At 50.4% G+C, this 20,134-nt stretch overlaps 1 protein-coding gene across 1 annotated transcript in view; it reads right to left on the reverse strand.

Moving 5' to 3' along the window:
• Positions 1–20,134, reverse strand: part of HYDIN (HYDIN axonemal central pair apparatus protein) — a 2,950,008-nt gene that overhangs the window by 943,392 nt on the left and 1,986,482 nt on the right. The gene's annotated exons all lie outside the window — the stretch shown is intronic.

The following is a 20,134-nucleotide window of genomic DNA, read 5'->3' on the forward strand; positions in this document are numbered from 1 at the left end:
CCATACCAGCCGAAGAAAACACCTTCTTAGTGGACTGGTCGAGCTTTTTTGACTCTATGTCCACCGGAACCTGTGGAAAGGCACCAGAAAACTTATTTCAACAGGCTGCCTGGACTACTAGACTCTCAGTAGAAGGGTGTGATGATAAAAATTCAGGATCCCCTGGAGCCACCCTATATCTCCTGGCAATTGTTTTGTTAACTGCTGGAGCCGAGAATGGTTTGCACCAGACCTCCAATATAGGATCGGTAATTGCCTCATCAAATGGTAGCAGAGGTTCTACAACAGAAGTAGGAGAGTGGAGAACTTCCGTCAGTATATTAGATTTAAATTCAATAGAAGGAAGCTGAAGGTCCAAAAGTTCTGCTGCCTTTTTAATTACCGTATGGTAGGGGGCAACATCCTTTGATGGAGCATCCGAAACAGGAGAGAGCTCCCACTCAGGAGACATATCAAGGCCACTTGCCTCTTTTAATTCCATAAAATAGTCATCAGAGTTCTCAACCTCACCTTCCTCTATTTCCTCCAGACAAAATCTCTGCTCCTCCAAAACTCTCTGAGCTTCTCTCCTAGATATTATTCTAGGCGCCGATGCCGGTGGAGCCGAGACCGACTCAGAAGGACAGCCTGCGCCGATCGAGGTCGAGCTGACGGCGCCGGAGAGGATGGAAACGGCGTCGAAGTCCTCGGCACCGGGAAATCCCAAGACGGCGCCGTCGAAAGGAATGGCATGAATGGAGCCTGGGCATAGGCCTGAGGAACTCCCAAAATAAATGCTAATGGACTCATAGGACGTGTAGGTGCTCCAGAGGGGTACATAGCCCTATGGAATACTCCATACATTGCATTTAGATAAAGCAAAGGGATCTTGTCCCGGGCGAGGAAAAGGAGGACGGGCCCCAGGGACAGCACCGATGCAGGCGTTACCGTGTTCGGGCCAGCCGGCGCTGACAGCGGATCCAATGGAATTGCCTGCTCATCCGGCACAGGAACCTCTTCTACAGGAGCCTGAGAATGTTCCAAAGTCGGTGAAGGAGCCGACGTCAGAGATCGAACAGGAGAAACTGCAGGCGAAGCCGATTTCTCCGGAGAGGCTGGATTCAAGGGAGTAGCTTGATTCGAGGGAGAAGGAGACACAAAGTCCTTACGGCATGGATGGACTGTAGCAGCCAACTTCGGCGCCGCCTCTCTATCCGAATGACGCTTTGAAGAGTGCCTCTTCTTCTTTTTATGCTTCTAGGCTCTTGAAGCATGCCCCGACATCGATCTCGAGCCCGACCTCGACCTGAAGCGAGACCTCGACCTTCTTCTTCCTCTTTTTTCTTTCATTTTTGCCATGAAGAGCTTCACTTCTTTTACTTTCAAGTCCTTTGGATTAATTTTCCTGCAACAGGCACATCCCTCGACTTTGTGATCCGATGACAGACACCAAACGCAGTCTTCATGTGGATCAGTATGTCCTCCGCACTCCCTGCAAGGCTTGAACCCGAACTTCCTCGACGACATCCTTGAAAGGAAACAAGAAGAAGCACAGGAATACAGCCAGAAACACAAAGTATCAAGAGAAACTACGGAGAGTCCTAGAAAAAACGTTAGCATCGATGGCGCGGAAAAAAGTGAACTGACGTCATCACGCCGACGAGGCTCCTTTATGACTCCAGTGACGTCAGTGGAGTGGCGAGCAGAGCCATGGTTCTACGACGTCGTCCTCGTCGGCGTGGAGAGCTACAAAAAAATTCCAAATGCTGCTGGCGCAGGGGATATTCACAAGGTGAGGAATCCACTGGCAGATGTATCCATCAGAATAGATACAAACTTGCAATACATATATACCAATGCATATATACACACACACAGCCATACCTAGAAGTTATGACATACAGCCATTGATAAAACTTACAATGTAGAGAGAAGCAACTGCAACTCATAGTAAGATTTGCACAAATATAATAGATATCCTGCCCTATTGCATAAAGCAGTTTTATCTAATTATGTATAAAACAGGTTTTAGTCCTGTGTATACTCCCTATATGGAGCTGAAAAACTAGCGCATGATACCTTTTCAATAGAAAATTGAAACAGAAGCAAAAAGAAAGAAAGAAAGATCACTCCAAAAGTGACCTGAGAGGCTGTTACTATAATAAGCCTAAAAGAAAACACATGAAAATGAAACGTTGCCAACCCACAGAAATCTCAAAAAAGAGGTATCCTGTTGGAATATTTGAACACAAGGTATACTAGTTAGAACCAACATCTGACCATAAAGCAGACTAATATATATATCCTTAAGAACACAAGAATTAACAGACAATACGCTAAAAATGTAAACCCTAAAACGGGCTGCAAACCACCAAAAAAGAGCAACTGCTGATTGGAGGAAGAAAATTTACCTAAGGAGACAGAGGACATCCAATCTCCAGACAGGAAAAGAGTAAGCATACTAAGCATATTAAAGCATATGGAAAGTAAAAAGTCTGGACAGAGTCTTCTTAAGGAAGAGTAGAACCATAAAAGTGACCATTCTCTTCAAGAAAGGTAGAAATCATTCCAGAAAATACAGGACATAACTGTAAAAGCTAAATTCTTAGGATTAAAATATTCTGACACTGCATACCAGATAATATTACAAGCAGTGTTCACAGAACAACCATGTTCTAAAAATAAAAGTAGGATAACAATATAATCTCAAGAACTGGAGGATAACCATTAGTAATATAATCATTCTGAAGAATACAAAATAGAGATCTTGATCCTGCCATAAGTAAGGCCTCCAAGAAAAAGAAATTCATGTCAAGGGAACAAAATCCCATGCGCAGGCAAGGAACGCACAACGTGGTGAAGCTGGCATAACGCCCATATAGGGCAGCATACCTTTTGCCAAGATCACCTAACTCCAAAGCAATCTGTGACCACCTAAATTCAAAGAAAAGTGCACCCGCCAAAACTAGTAAAAAGCACTGCAATCCAATAAAAGACCAATCAAAAAATGATGTCGTATTTGAAATCTTGGTCAAGCCAGAAACATAGCCAAAATTGCACCAGAGGAATTTCAGAGTAGTCGCTGTAGGAGAGTAGGGTCTGCTTCCTATGGTTACCCCCACTTTTTGCTGTGATTCTCTGGTTTTTCGACTTTAGTCTGGCTGTGGCCCTGCTAATCAGGCCCACAGACTAGCTGTTCTCTCTCTAAATGGATACCATGTACTTTAGGTACATACCAGATTGGTTACTGGGTCACCCTTGTGAGCCCCTGTATAGTGTACCCTAGGTACCCTGGGCATAGGTGCACCCTAGGCCTACCAGGGGCTGCAGCATGTATTGAGCCACCTCTGGTTTGCCTTCCAAACTGACACCACAGGTATGTTCACACAGCCTGGGTAAGGTTGTGTAATCACCCCTTACTCAGATATAGTATACCTATATCTATATACATATATAGACACATAGACACCTATAAGTCACTCCTATGGCAGACCTCGACAATCCTGGAGGTAGAGTGCTTGGTTTTATGTGAGAGGGTGCCCTAGCATGAGCTGAGCCCCTCTGCAGATTTCGGAACCATCTCCTTATAGCTGTTCTATGATATAGCCATACCATATACTCTTAAGTGCATTATAATCCTCGCAGTTAATGCTAACTTTGGTTTGACTTTATCAAAACATGTTGTGTAAGGTGTCAAACACTTTGGAATACTACACCCCCGCTAGTTCAGCCCCTAAACTTAGTATAAGTATAGGATCCCAGTCCCTAGGACTTTAGATTATCCTGGAAGAAACTCTGAAACATACATCCTGGACTACCTTCGACATTCCATTTCGACTGGAAGATGGAAGAAATCTCCCTTGTGGTCAAGGAGTGACCACCCTGTTCAAACAGGCACCAACAGCATCTTTACCAGTCTGCATTTTCGAGACTCCCGCCGGATCCCGAAGAATCTGCAACACAGGACACGGACTTCCAGACATCTCTGACCTTAGCTCACAGCAAAGCTGAGACCCGTGGTGGACACGAGAGACGTGCGACCGGAACCCAGGACATCCTGCATTTTGCTACCTGCACCAACTTCCCGAGGTTTCCCGAAGTTGTGCATTAGGGTATTTAAAGCCCCAGCCCCGAGCACCATTGGCACTGAAGCTCAGAGGCCCACACTCCACGAGTGTCCCATGGGCCCCGCTTTTGCATTTCAGCTCGACGCGCCTTCCCGGTTCCTAGTCCGTTGGCTAGTGAGCCCCCTTACTTTTGAATCTAACTTGCTTTCCTGGTTGATCCAGGCTTGCTCCAGCTTCCCTACAAAGGAGAAGCGCCACAGACCTTGCTGGTCTGCAACGAAGCCAATCTCGACGTCCTGCGTGGATTGCGTTTATCAAGTCTTGTTGGGTCCAATCCGGATACCGACACCGCAGTCAACTAGATCCTTCGTGGGACAGCTCGAATCCAGCTTCTGGTTGTCGTTGACGCCTCCTGGACCTCGTGGCTGAAGAGACAAACTTCACCTTTTCACCTGAAATCACCCGACATTGGCTGGCAGCTTTCCATCGCCATCCTGGTACGTGTAGGGATTGACATTGTTGGACCAATGGATCCCCAAACAGCCTCTGCGCACAGGTTTATTCTGGTGGTAGTGGATCATGCCACCAGATACCCAGAAGCTATTCCATTTAGGACCACTACAGCACCTGTTGTGGCAAGAGCTCTTTTGGGAGTTTTCTCAAGAGTGGGTTTCCCTAAGGAGGTTGTATCAGACAGAGGTGCACACTTCATGTCTAGTTACCTGACTGCAATGTGGAAGGAGTGTGGAGTGAACTATAAGTTCACCACCCCTATCACCCACAATGCAATGGTCTAGTTGAAAGATTCAACAAGACCTTAAAGGGCATGATTAAGGGTCTCCCTGAAAGGTTCAGGCGGAGATGGTACATCCTACTGCCCTGCCTTTTATTTGCTAATAGAGAGGTCCAACAAAAGGGGGTTGGCTACAGCCCTTTTGAACTTTTGTTCGGGCATCCTGTAAGAGGACCCCTTTGTCTGGTGAAGGAAGGATGGGAGTTACTTCTCAAACTTCCCAAGCAAGACATTGTGGACTATGTACTTGGTCTCTGCTCCAGGATGGCTGAGTACATGAAAAAGTCATCCAAAAACCTTGAGGCTAGTCAGGAATTGCAAAAGGCCTGGCATGACCAAAAGGCTGTGTATACCAGCCAGGACAGAAAGTGCGGGTGTTGGAGCACGTGGCCCCAGCAGCTCTCAAAGACAAGTGGAGTGGACCCCACACTATTGTTGAACAGAAGGGAGAAGTCACCTATATGGTTGACCTTGGAACTCCCAGGAGCCCCCACAGGGTGCTCCATGTCAACAGACTGAAACCATATGTTGACAGGGCAGACATGGGCTTGCTCATGGCTACTGATGAAGGACAGGAGGAAGAGAGTGACCCTCTTCCAGACCTGCTCTCTCAGAACCCTGACAATGGGTCAGTTGATGGTGTAGCCTTGGCAGGCAGCCTCACCGATCAGCAGCAGAGTGACTGTAGACAAGTTCTGCAGGCCTACAGACATATGTTTTCACTGACTACAAGTCAGACTACCTGGTGCACTCATGAAGTGGACACTGGGGTCAGTCTCCCTGTTAAAAGTAAGATTTACAGGCAACCTGATCATGTCAGGGACTGTATCAGGACAGAAGTCCAGAAGATGTTGGAATTGGGAGTCATTGAACCCTCAGAGAGCCCGTGGGCCAGTCCAGTAGTCATTGTGCCTAAACCTAAACCTCACACCCAAGATGGTAAGAGAGAGATATGGTTTTGTGTTGACTACAGAGGTCTCAATGCTGTCACTAGGACAGATGCACATTCAATACCCAGGGCCGATGAGCTCATAGACAGGTTGGCATAGACAGGTTGGCATCTGCCAAATTTCTGAGCACATTGGACCTGACAGCTGGCTACTGGCAGATCAGACTAGCTGATGATGCAAAGCCAAAGACAGCATTTTCAACCCCTGGTGGACATTATCAATTTGTGGCAATGCCCTTTGGTCTGAAAAATTCACCTGCCACATTTCAAAGGTTGGTGAATCAAGTCCTCTCAGGCCTGGATGACTAATGTGCAGCCTATCTAGATGATATTGCTGTCTTTAGCTCCACCTGGGAAGATCACCTGATCCACCTGAAAAATGTTTTGGAGGCCCTGGCAAAGGCAGACCTAACTATCAAGGCTACCAAGTGCCAGATAGGGCAGAGCCAGGTTGTATAACTGGGCCACCTTGTAGGTGGAGGCCAGGTTCAACCATTGCAGAGCAAAATCCAGACCACAATGGACTGGACTGCTCCAACTACCCAGACTCAGGTCAGAGCTTTCTTGTGCCTGACTGGGTGCTATAGGAAATTTGTCAAGGGGTATGGTTCCATTGTGACACCCCTTAATGACTTAATTTCCAAGAAATTGCCTAAGAAAGTTCAGTGGATGGTCAGCTGTCAAAAGGCATTTGATGACCTGAATCAGGCCATGTGCAATGCACCAATTCTGCAAGGTCCAGACTACACCAAAGAATTCATTGTTCAAACAGATGCTTCTGAGTTGGGGGTAGGGGCTGTGCTATCACAATTGAATAAAGATGGTCAAGACCAGCCAGTAGCTTTTATTAGCAGAAGGCTGACCCCTAGAGAGAAACGTTGGTCAGCTATTGAGAGGGAGGCCTTTGCTGTGGTTTGGGCACTGAAGAAGCTGAGGCCATACTTGTTTGGTACTCACTTCAAAGTTCAGACAGAACATAAGCCCCTCTTGTGGCTAAAACAGATGAAGGGTGAAAATCCCAAACTGCTCAGGTGGTCCATTTCCCAAGAGAGGATGAACTTTACAGTAGAACATAGACCTGGGAGTAACCATGCCAATGCAGATGGACTCTCCAGATATTTCCACTTAAAACATGAAGACTCAACTAGTTAAGGTTAATTTAATGTCCCTGCGTTTGGGGGGGTGGGGGGGGGGTGGGGGGTTGTGTAGGAGAGTATGAACTGCTTCCTATGGTTACCCCCAATTTTTTTTTTTGAAAACCTTTATTACGGCAGGTATAGGTTACACAGCTTTTTCGCTTACAACCTGTATACTCAGGCCGGCAGCTACAACATTCTCATTGAAATATAAATTCTTACTGAGGGGATACAAGTCTGACACAGCAAGATGCCTACGACCCATCAGGGCCGGCAGCGTTAAATGCTATTGGGAGCTGTGTGAGAAAGCATTATGTAATAATGGAGATAATGATGGACATAGTATAGAGAATGCTTGAGGTTTCACAATTTTTCTAGTTTTCTTTTTTTAAACAACTTCAATTTAACCGGGTAACCCGAAAAACTGACTGGTCTATCGCTGACTGTTCCTCCTCCTGTGTACCCCCCATATCGGCCATGTAAAAAGGAAGGAGAAGGGGCGTGCGGGAGTGCAGGTAGCATCGTACGTGACGGGTAGGGCCTATGTATTGGGGTGAACTTCTACGAGTGTTATATATCAGGTGTGAGGCGCAGTATCTGGTATCGAAGGGGCAACCTCTTGGTGTGTTGTGTCTTCGTCCGACTGAGTATTGGCCTGCAGTCGGAGAAGGTACGCGGTAAGCGGACCCCATATGTCCTTGGGTCTTGATTTGTTGGGAAGTAACTCCGCTTGGTTGTGCAGTTGGTCTTGCCATGTGATCATTGTAGTCAGCCAATCTTTAAACTTAGGTGCTCGCCCCCGTCCCCAACGGCATGCCACATGCCGTTTTGCCAGGAGAAGGCCGAACGCAAAAAAATTACGGTGCGCAGTCAACTCGGGGCAAGCCTGCCCCAGCAACGCGACCCTGGGGCAGGGTGACATAGTCACTCCGACCATGTCTGACATGGCCTTAAATACCTCATCCCAAAAAGCCGCCACTGCTCGGCACGTCCACGCAAGGTGGAAAAAATCTGTGCCTTCGGCCTTGCAACGCAGACACCGGTCGTCATCCCGGAGTCGAAAGCGATGTAGTTTGGCTGGGGTGTAATAAAACCGGTGCAGAAATTTATAATGTACCAGTCTGAGGCGTGTGTTACCTGTCACTGCAGTAGTGTGCGCGCAACTCTCTTCCCATTGTTCATCTGACATAGGGACTTCTAGGTCGTCGTCCCAGTCATGTCTCGCTCTAAGGGTGGGAGGGGATGGGGTTGCCTGTGTGTGTTTGTATAGCATGGAGACAACGTGTTTCGGGGCGTCTGATTGGAGTAGAGAATGAAGGGGTTGGACTATATCTGGTTCATCCGGAAAGGTTGGTGTGACCATCTTAACGCCCTGTAAACGTGTGTGTCTTGTAAAGCGCACTGCTACCCGGAGGCGTCCTGGCGCTATAGACCGCTGGGGAACCCGTCCTGGCTTTCCCTGTGAGATGTTCCCTCCTGGGTATCTCCAAGGTGAAACCAGGCATCCCCAGCGTTTGTGAGGGGCCATTGTGGAGATGAGGCAAGCTAATGCCCAGAGTTGCAGAGTGTGATCCCTGGTTAGAGTAGGCACCGAAGCGAGAATTATCGAGTCCGCTGACCCTGGTCCACGACCCTGCCGCGTCGGGGATTGAACCCTGGTCCCGGGCCGTCCTCTGCTTCTGGGTCTGCCGCCTCTAACCAGTGAGCCACACCACTCCACTGTCTCAACCGCACATATAGAAATGTATCCATGACTGAGGGGGATTCTTCACCAAAGAATTGCGCTGATGTGCGGAAGCTGCCCTGAAGATATAGGTCACCCCACGGGTGGAGTGCCAATCTTGTGAGCATTTTACGGCCTATTTCCTCACAGGTCATGCTAAGTCGTGGATCGTGTGCTAGGGTCATAAGTGGCGAGTATAGGAATGGCGTCCCCGTGGCTTCCGCCAAGCGTCTCCAGGCAAGTATTGTGCAGTCAACCGTGGTTGGATCTCGATCTGCAATTTTAGCATCGGAGTAGAGGTAGCCCGATGGTTGCATCGGCCTCATGTAGCCGTCTTCGACCGCCAGGTGTGCCATGAAAGGGGGGGGATGAAGCCAGTATGCGGCAAAGTGGCCCTGTGCACAGTCGTAGTATCGCCGGAAGTTAGGTACATCGAATCCGCCCTGGTGATAGGGTAGCATCAGTGTCTTCATGCCGATCCGGGCGAGTTTCCCACCCCAGATGAGTCGTGACATTTGTGAGTTAAGTGTGCGGAAAAAATGGGCACCCAGATTATATGGGATATTAGTGAAGAGATACAGTAGTTTCGGTAACACTACCATTTTAATCAGTGAGATGCGTCCCACCATACATGGTGGAAGATGAATCCATCTGGTGACATTGTCCGTCAGTTTGTCCATAACTGCCCCGTAATTGGCCCTAATGAGCGTGTCCCGTTGTCTAGTCACAGTTATACACAAATATTTAATCTCCTCTGCCTCCCAGATTAGAGGGTAATCAAGGGGAAATTGCGTGGTTTTGTCTGTCAGTGGAAATAGGGCTGATTTCGACCAATTGATTTGTATGCCTGAAATACCTCCGAATTTGGTAATTTCGCGCAGCAGAGGGTTCAAATTTTCCTGAGGTTTATGTACGTAAAGGGTCGTGTCATCAGCATATAATGCTATAAGTAATTGTCTTTCCGGGTACATGAGAGAGCGATGGTTGTGGTGCTGACGCAATTAGGCTGCTAATGGTTCGATCGCTATAGCAAATAGGACTGGGGATAATGGGCATCCCTGCCGTGTGCCACGGTGGATCTCGAAGGGGGCCGAGCGGGAGCCATTTAGCACCACTGAGGCCTGGGGCTGTCGGTTTAGTAATCAAATCCAGTCTAGGAAACTAAAGGGAAAGCCCATCCTTTCTAGTAACGCCAGTAGGTAGTCCCATTCTAGCGAATCGAAAGCCTTCGTGGCGTCGAGAAAAATAGTGGCCGCTTCGCATGTGGGAGTTATATCTTGTATAACTGCTTGAAGTGTACGCAGATTATGGGACGTCGCGCGGTTCGGGACAAAGCCCGCTTGGTCTGGCAACACCAACCTCTCCATCAGCAGATTAAGGCGTGATGCCAGAACTTTAGCCAGAATTTTAATATCCGAGTTTAATAGGGAGAGGGGTCGATATAAATCACAAGATTCCGGCGGTTTGCCCGGTTTTAGCAATGATGTTATTAGGGCCTCGCGCATAGTGGTTGGCAGAATACCTTCCTCTAGAGCCGTGTAGTACACTTGCTGCAATATCGGGGCTAAGATATGCATGTATGTTTTATAAAAATCAATTGGCAACCCGTCTGAACCCGGCGATTTACCTGATTTCATGGACATTATGGCGTCTGTTATTTCCTCCAGCTCGATTACGTGATGGAGAAATTTTTGTTGGGATGGACCTAACCATGCGAGCGCAGTATCCTCTAAATAAGTGTTTAAATGTATCGAAGTGGATCTCTGGGAGGTGTAGAGGGTAGAGTAATGCTCAGTGAGGACCCTAAGCTGGTCTGGTAAGCTCCTTTGGGGAACGTTGTGGTCGTCCAGTAGGGTAGTGATGTAATTGTGATATCTAGGGGGTTAACAGCGGATGCTAGTGCCCTATCCGGCCTATCCCCCTCCCCATATATGCGTGCAGCATACGGTTTCCCCCGGAACTTACATTCTTTCTCTGATACTTCTGCATAGTCATTAAGTTTCTCTCGGAGTTGAGCTCTGACTGCGTGGCCCTGTGTGGGATCGTCAACATCCCGTTCTAGTTGTTTCAGTTTTAGTTCGAGTTTATGCAACTCGTCGCGCAAGGATCTGAGGACTCCGCCCCCTTTAGCAATGCACCAGCCCCTTACTGTGACTTTAAAGGCCTTCCAAACTGTGGTCAGGCTGGACACCGAAGAAATGTTGCGTTCAAAAAAATCTTTTATACCCTGTTCGAGTTCCGCCTTGAAGGCCGAATCAGTTAAGTGAGCTGGGTTAAGAAGCCAGTTTAAGTAGGGGGAAACATCGAGGGGAATGCGCAGAGTCACTAATACTGGGGAGTGGTCAGAGAAGGTGCGGGCGAGGTGGGCGGCTTTAACCAGCCAAGGGGAAAGCCCCGCGGTGCAAAGTATATAGTCCAGACGTGCCCAGGTGGAGTGTACCGCTGAGTAATGTGTGCCCTGCGCGTGTGTGGGGTGTATATGTCTCCAAGCGTCGATCAGGTGATGTTCCTCAACAATGTCCGACAGGGTGCGCTGAGTGCGGGTGTAGTGCACAGCCTGTGGGTGAGATCTGTCCATAGTTGGCCGCAGTGCAGTGTTGAAATCACCTCCCAGGATGATGTGCGCAACCCCCATCGATTGAATTTTACCCCATAGCGTGAGGAGTGGTGTTGGGTCGTCCGTATTTGGCCAATAGTAGCATGCAAATAGTACTGTGTGTGAATAGAGCCTGCCCCACACCATGCAATATCTACCTCCTGCATCTGTCTCAGTACCAGCGGGAGTGAAGTGTACCCCACGCCTGACCAAGATTGTGACTCCCCTGGCATAATTGGAATATGACGAGAATACTCTGCTGGAGGCCCAGCGGGATGCAAACAGTGGGGGACTACCTGACATTAAATGTGTTTCCTGAAGCATTGCGATGGAAACTCCCTGCCTATCTAAGTAGCTTAAAATCTGTCTTTTTTTTCTCGGGTTGTTAAGACCCCGTACATTCCACGAAATTAGTTACAGCTGTTGGATTGGTTGTGCATCTGTTACGTCACCCATCCCAATGGATACAGGAATGTGCAATATAAAAGCATGACATCAAGGTTCGTACTAGAAACATCATCAACAGTGCGTCTAGAAACCCCATAACCCAGTCCAGCTCTCCCGACCCAAGACCATGTCAGAGTTGTCGTGGTTATGTACATTAAGTGTCGGAACTCCCACCCACCCACGCCGGCAACCCCAACCCGCCGGGGAAAGAGCGCCCACCCACCCACCCCAGCCCAAGAGAACATTAAGAAACAACATCTCACAACAAAAAAGAGCACTTCACATGTCCCTACCCTAAGGAAGGAGGGGAAGTGTAGGGGTTCACCAATTGGGGGTCAAATCTAGGGGCACCAGACCTGCCAACCACCTCCCTTCTTTCACCCACATTCGACCAGGCTTACCCCAGTCGGTTCGTGTGGGACGGAGGTGGGTGATCGAGCACTTAATTATACCTTCGACCAGTAAGACTTAAAGTAGCACGGATACCTCACCAGTTTACACAGGTGTCAGTCTTTCCATACCCAGTTCAACGTCTACATGAGCCCCCTCGCGGCCATCGCACGCCAACACAACCTCAACATAATCTCCTACGCCGACGACACCCAGCTGATCCTCTCCCTGACCAACGACCCCGCCGCCGCCAGAGCCAACCTGCACGAAGGGATGAAAGAGGTAGCCGAGTGGATGACGACGAGCCGCCTGAAACTGAACTCAGACAAGACGGAGGTCCTCATCCTGGGCTCCTCGCCCTCCGCCTGGGACGACTCCTGGTGGCCCCCCGCCCTGGGCACCGCACCCAAGCCAACGAACCACGCACGCAACCTGGGCTTCATCCTGGACTCCTCCCTCTCCATGACCAGGCAAGTCAACGCCGTCTCCTCGTCGTGCTTCAACATCCTGCGCATGCTTCGGAAGATCTTCTGGTGGATCCCCACGGAGACCAGGAAGACCGTCACCCAGGCCCTCGTCACCAGTCGACTGGACTACGGCAACGCACTCTACGCCGGAACCACCGCCAAGCTCCAGAAGCAACTCCAGCGGATCCAGAACGCCTCAGCCAGACTCATCCTCGACATCCCACGGAACAGCCACATCTCCGGACACCTGAGAGACCTGCACTGGCTCCCCGTCAACAAAAGAATCACCTTCCGGCTCCTCACCCACGCACACAAAGCCCTACATGATCAAGGCCCGAGCTACCTCAACAACTGAATCAACTTCTAGGCTCCCAAACGCCACCTCCGATCTGCCAGCCGCGCCCTTGCCGCCGTCCCACGCATCCGCAGAGCCACCACAGGAGGAAGGTCCCTCTCCTACCTGGCCGCCAAGACCTGGAACTCCCTACCTGCCGACCTGCGCCTGACCCAAGACCACCTCTCCTTCAGGAAGAAGCTCAAGACCTGGCTGTTCGAGCAGTAACGGCACCCCCCCCCCAGCGCCTCGAGACCGTAGTGCGCTCTATAAAGGTCTTTGATTGATTGATTGATTGGTTACCGGGCCTCCCCGAAGAATGTCCTCAAAGCTTCGGATATGAGGGAGCAGGGACCTCAGGCCGTGTCGTATGAGGGGGGGCAAGCAGCCCAGCACAGGCGTCAGGTAGCGTAGTTGCTGCGGCCAGGTCCCTGCAGGCCGTGTGGATCTGTGGCGGCGCGGAGGGGGGGTCCCACCTGTAGATCGGGGAACCTCCGGGGGGTGCAGCGGGGGGGGGGGAACGCGGCACCACCAGCCAGGCGGGGCACCCAGGCGTCGCGTAGGTTGGCAGCATGCACGGGTGTCCGGCCACAGCACAGCAGTCCAGGCGTCAAGCCGTAGATTGGACCTGGTGTCCGGCCCTGGGGGGCGCACGCGCGGTCCGGCTGCCCGCAGCCCCAGGGAGCCCTCTCCCCCCGGCATCGCTCACCTCCGGTAGAAGCTAGGGTAGTTCCGCCTCCGGTCCGTCAGACGTTACTGTGTTTTGGTAGGGAAAACAGGCCGCCCACGTCTGCCGCGAGTAGGCCTCAAATCCCCGGACTTTCCCAGCAGGTTGGGCCGCCACAGGGGCTCGATCTCACCAAGGCGGCAGCATGCCTCGGGTTTGTTGGCAATTATCTCCGCCTCTGGCTGTGTTACCCCAACATGAGAGGTATCGCTGGGTGCAGCTCGGTTTCCCGGACACAATGGAGCGGCGTTTTATCGGATATCTCCGGTCAGGATCACTGGAGGATGAGGAAGAGTGCTCGATCAGGCAGGAGCCTCACACCAGTGCGGTCTTGGTCTGGCGCCACCTAACGCCCCCATGGCTACCCCCACTTTTTGCTGTGATTCTCTGGTTTTTCGACTTTAGTCTGGCTGTGGCCCTGCTAATCAGGCCCACAGACTAGCTGTTCTCTCTCTAAATTGATACCATGTACTTTAGGTACATACTAGATTGGTTACTGGGTCACCCTTGTGAGCCCCTGTATAGTGTACCCTAGGTACCCTGGGCATAGGTGCACCCTAGGCCTATCAGGGGCTGCAGCATGTATTGTGCCACCCCTGGTTTGCCTTCGAAACTGACACCACAGGTCTGTTCACACAGCCTGGGTAAGGTGGTGTAATCACCCCTTACTAAGATACTCAGATATAGTATACCTATATCAATATACATATATAGACACATATACACCTATAAGTCGCTCCTATGGCAGACCTCGACAATCCTGGAGGTAGAGAGCTTGGTTTTATGTGAGAGGGTGCCCTAGCATGAGCTGAGCCCCGCTGCAGCTTTTGGAACCATCTCCTTATAGCTGTTCTATGATATAGCCATACCATATACTTTTAAGTGCATTATAATCCTTGCGGTTAATGCAAACTTTGGTTTGGCTTTATCAAAACATGTCGTGTAACGTGTCAAACACTTTGGAATACTACAACCCCCCCCACAGGATAGCATTCCACCCTTCTAGAGAGAGAAGACATGTAGTTACTGGTAAACCCGGTTAAAGTTAAACAGAGCGTCAGCCTCACAAAATGGATGCTGCTGCCACAGACATGAGTCTACCCTCCTGCTGCTGGATGAAACTCCGGCAGGGGAGGCCTGGACAATAGGTTTCCTGTCCAGGGAGGTGCTGGCACCTCCCCAGAGAGGCTTTTGTGTATAGGGGCAGGGAGGGCTACATTCAGTGAATGCTTTCCAGGCACTGCCTGGGGCACACTAGGTGCTCCATGCATTTCCCAGTTCAAACCGGTTGCTGGGTCACTCTGCCCCAGCTCTGGCGTGAAACTGGACAAAGGGAAAGGGGTGTAACCACCCCCTTCCCAGGTCCACCCATAGGAGCGACCTTTAAGGTATTCCAGACCCTAAATTTAGTATAAGTATAGGATCCCAGGCTCTAGGACTTCAGATTACCCTGGGCGAAACTCAAACATAAATCCTGTACCTTCAACATTTCATTTTGACTGGAAGACGGAAGACATCTCCCTTGTGGTCAAGGACCACAACAGCATCAAACAGGCACCAACAGCATCTTTGCTGGTCTGCATTTTTGAGCCTCCCGCCGGATCCCGAAGAATCTGCGACCCAGGACACAGATTTCCAGACATCTCTGACCCCGACTTTCGCTCACAGCAAAGCTGAGACCCATGGCCGATACGAGAGATGTGGGACCGGAACTCCTGGACATCCTGCATTTTGCTACCTGCACCGACTTCCCGAGGTTTCCCGAAGTTATGCATTAGGGTATTTGAAGCCCCAGCCGGAGCACCATTTGCACCGAAGCTCAGAGGGCCACACTCCAAGAGTGTCCCGTGGGCCCCACTTTTGCATTTCAGGTTTTGACGCGTCTTCCCGGTTCCTAGTCCGTTGGCTAGTGAGCCCCCTGAAGACTTACTTTTGAATCTAACATGCTTTCCTGGTTGCTCCAGGCTTTTTTTTTTTTCTTTTTTGAAGTTCAATTTTTTTTTTTTTATTGAAGTACATTCGCAAGATTTAACACAGCCAGTGGCCTACAACCCTGGGGCCGGCCGCAGTAATCGGATCCTGTGAGCAAATTAACACAGCCTTACAGCTGGCATCCCAGGGGCCCAGCGGCGTGATTAGCATGTGCAGTTGGTAATGTACCTCCATATTCGGAGAACGCTCTCCATGTGTTTTGCATTGACCTCGGGTTTTTCCTCTTTTTTGAAGTAGAACAATGTAAACAATAAACCCAGGAACTCCAGGACAATTCTGCACTCTTACTCCAACTTACGCACCCAAACTTGCTCTTGTGAAGATCGTGTCCAATAGATCATGATGTGCCGCAACTCTACCAATTATGTGGGCCCCCTCGTAAACAGGAGTATACAGTGAACTTAATCATTGCACTTCATCTTCAGCATTACTGAGTAAATAGTCTGTCAAATAGCACCAGTAGTCTTTTGGGCGCAACCTCGTGGGCAGTTCTTCCTCAAATGTAAGGAGCCTATCCCTGCAGTATGTCATATCATGCAGCCAGGCTTTAGTGTGTGGTACATTCTTTCCCTCCCAGCATTTCGAGATTTGTCTCTTAGCGAGTAGTAGGGCCACTGCACAGAATTTCCGCTTCCCTGCTTTTACATTTGTTAACAATCCTAGCAAGCAGACCTTCATCGTACACTCTATTGTAATCCCCACCATCCCACTTAGAAGGGTTGTGATCGACATCCAATACTCATTTACCTTAGTGCAATGCCAGGCCAAGTGTGCAAAATCTGCCTCCTGATACCCACATCTCTTACATCCCGCATCTTCTCGCAAGCCATATTTATGTAATCTCGGTGGCGTGTAATATGTTTGATGCAAATATTTAAGATGTGTGATGCGTAAATTCCCATTTGGGGTGAGCAGTTTTATGAGTGTGCATGCGGCTGAACATTCTTTGTCCGATAATGCCTCCGGCAGTATGTCGTTCCACCGGTGCCTTGCCCTGTCAGCGTCATATGGGATTTCGCTTTGGGCTACCATGTACAGTTGTGAAACCAAATGAGTCGTGTTTGGGGATGTGATAACTAGTTGTAGTGTCTTCAGCTCTGGCGGTTCATCCGGATAGCATGGGTACAAGTCCTGAATCGCCCTTTGCAACCTTTAGTACGTGAACCTAAACAGGAGCGTGGGGTTGCTAATGTAGGACAGTTCTTCCGCTTTACGAAACACCCCTTCATGGTACAGGTCTCCCAGTGTAACTATACCTATGTGTTTCAGTAAATCCATTCCCACTTGTTCGTTTGTCACCGAAATTTCAGGGTGATAGTGCAATGGGAGCGCTGGAGCGTATAGTGGTAATTTGTGTGCTAGTCGCCCTAAAGTTCTCCATGCATGAGTACTTGCGTCGATCGTGTTTATGTCCGCTGAATGTAACGGAGGTCTCTTATGTGTAATGATGGATGTCAGCGGTACCGGCAAAACGTCTTCCTCTTCAACCGCAGTATGTGTGAGGTATGGTGATGGGTGATACCAGTGCGCTGCAAATTGTGCCTGTGCACATTGGTAGTAGAGGAAGAAATCAGGTACACAGAATCCTCCCTTTTCGTATGGTAATGTCAATGTGCGTAATTCAATGCGTGCATGTTTGCCTGCCCATATGAGATTTAGAACCAACGATGTATTGTTTTGGAACACTGCTTTCGGCGGTGTAATCGGTATGTTATTGAACAAATACAGGAACTTGGGTAGGATATTCATTTTAACTATCGCGATCCGATCAGCTAGTGTCAGTGGCAGCTGAATCCACCTGGCAACTTTTACCTCCAACTCTGAAAGGACTCTGCCATAATTGGTCCTTATCACCTCTTCAGGGTTTCTGCTGTACCAAATGCCCAAATATCGAGTCGGGTCCGTCTGCCACTCCAGAGGGAAATCGGGGACATGGTGTTTGGTGGTATCAGTGAGTGGAATGATTACTGATTTGTCCCAGTTGATTTGCAGCCCAGAATGATGTCCACATCGTACATATTCTCTTAGTAACGGGCTCAGGTTCTGCTCTGGAACGCGTACATATAGCAGCATGTCATCAGCATATAACGATATATGTACGGGTCTCCCTGGGAAGTGTAGTGCGGAATGATAATGTGTTTGCCTGATAATACATGCTAGCGGTTTCAGGGCTAGTGCGAAGATCAGTGGGGACAGTGGGTAGCCCTGTCTTGTGCCCCTGGCTATGTCAAAGGGGCTCGAGATGTAGCCATTTACTCGGGAGACCAAGGGAGGGGGTGGGAGGGAAATGGAGGGAGACAGAGGGAGAGCGAGGGAGGGAGTGAAAGGGAGGGAGAGGGAGGGAGGGAGAGCGAGGGAGGAAAAGGAGGGAGAGCGAGGGACGGAGGGAAAGAGAGGCAGACAGAGGGAGAGCGAGGGAGGGAGGGAAAGGGAGGCAGACACAGAGGTAGACCGAGGGAGGGAGGGAAAGGGAGGCAGACAGAGGGAGGGAGAGGGAGGGAGGGAAAGGGAGGCAGACAGAGGAAGGGAGGGAAAGGGAGGCAGACAGAGGGAGAGGGAGGGAGGTGGAGGGGGGAGGGAGAGCGAGGGAGGGAAAGGGAGGGAAAGGGAGGGAGAGGGAGGGAGGGGGAGGGAGGGAGAGGGAGTGCGAGGGAGGGAGGGAGGAAAAGGAAGGCAGACAGGGGAGAGGGAGTGAGGGTGGGAAAGGGAGAGCGAGGGAGGGAGGGGAAGGGAGGCAGACAGAGGGAGAGCGAGTGAGGGAGGGAAAGGGAGGGGGAGGGATAGCGAGGGAGGGAGGGTAAGGGAGGCAGACAGAGGGAGAGGGAGGGAGGGAAAGGAGGGAGGGATAGGGAGGAAGACAGAGGGAGAGTGATGGAGGGAAGGAAAGGAGGGAGGGAAAGGGAGGCAGACAGAGGGAGAGCGAGGGAGGGAGGGAAAGGGAGACAGAGAGAGGGAGACAGAGAGAGGGTGACAGACAGAGGGAGGAGGGAGCCAGAGGGAGGTAGAAGGAGGAGGGAGACAGAGGGAGGAGGGAGACAGAGGAAGGAGGGAGATAGAGGAAGGGAGACAAAGAGAGGGAGACAGACAGAGGGAGACAAAGATAGGGAGAGGGAGACAGAGAAAGGGAGAGGGAGGGAGACAGAGGGTGACAGACAGAGGGAGGGAGACAGAGGGTGACAAAGAGAGGGAGAGGGAGGGAGACAGAGGGAGACAAGGAGAGGGAGAGGGAGGGAAACAGACAGAGACAGACAGAGGGAGACAAAAATAGGGAGAGGGAGACAGAGAAAGGGAGAGGGAGGGAGACGGAGGGTGACAGACATAGGGAGGGAGACGGAGGGTGACAGACATAGGGAGGGAGACAGAGGGTGACAGACGGAGGGAGGGAGACAGAGGGTGACAGACAGAGGGAGGAGGGAGGGAGGAGGGTGACCGACAGAGTGAGGGAGGGTGACAGCCAGAGGGAGGGAAGAGGGAGGGGGGAGGACGGCAGAGGGAGGAGGGCGGCAGAGTGAGGAGGGCGGCAGAGTGAGGAGGGTGACAGAGTGAGGGAGAGGGAAGAACAGAGAGGGAGACAGAGTGAGGGAGAGGGAAGGAGAGAGAGGGAGACTGAGAGGGAGAGGGAAGGAGAGAGAGAGAGTGAGTGAGACAGTCAGAGTGAGTGATAAATAGGGAGAGAGATGGAAGGAAGGAGAAAGAGATAGGGAGAGGGAGAGGGAGAAAAGGAGAGAGGGGGAGATATATATATATATATATATATCAGGTCGGACGAAGGCGTCCGCTGCAGGGACCTGTGTTCAACCTCATGGTCACAGTTATATTTGCTACTCTATCTCTGTCCCTCCCCCACTGACCCCGCCCCCACCAGTGCAGCCCTCGAACACTAACCACACTGTAAAGAGAAAGTTTGTGAGTGCCCATGATGTAGAGCAACATCCCTGTAAATGGCTCCGACTCCTGGAATGGGCCTGTGAACAACCATCCGAAGAAGGAGACCGAGGCCGACGTGAAGGCGCCGTAGACCGCAACATCCACTCTACTAGAAGTTTCATATGGCGTTCCTTGAGCGCCTTTGACATCAGCTTCTGGCAGGAGCCGCAGTCTTCAGAGTCTTGGTGTTCCCCTAAACACCACATACCAAACAATGTGTGGCTCAGTAACTGACATTTGTCGAGTACAAGACCCACAGGGATTAAAGCCTGAAGACATAAGAAAGACGCACTGTTTACAATCAAAAAATACTGTTAAAGTAGGCCTGAAAGCGACCTAAGGAACCACTTCTCTGGATCCACGTTACAGCACAGAAAAGAAGAAACTGACATCAGTGTGCCGGAGGGGACTTATGTGACTCAACGGACATCACAACTGGAGGCGAAGTCATCACGGAGTCATACAACGCTGTTCCCGGCGTGCAGAGGTACTGCTGAAAAATTTCCGGATCCAGTCTGACATCTGCAGAGAGGTCAAAAGTTAAGGAATCTACGGCTAGATGTCAGATAATTATGAATATGAGTGTCAGGCACTTTGGCATTGGCCA

This window comes from Lissotriton vulgaris, chromosome 12 (genome assembly GCF_964263255.1).
Source record: "Lissotriton vulgaris chromosome 12, aLisVul1.2, whole genome shotgun sequence".
Classification (NCBI taxonomy): domain Eukaryota; kingdom Metazoa; phylum Chordata; class Amphibia; order Caudata; family Salamandridae; genus Lissotriton; species Lissotriton vulgaris.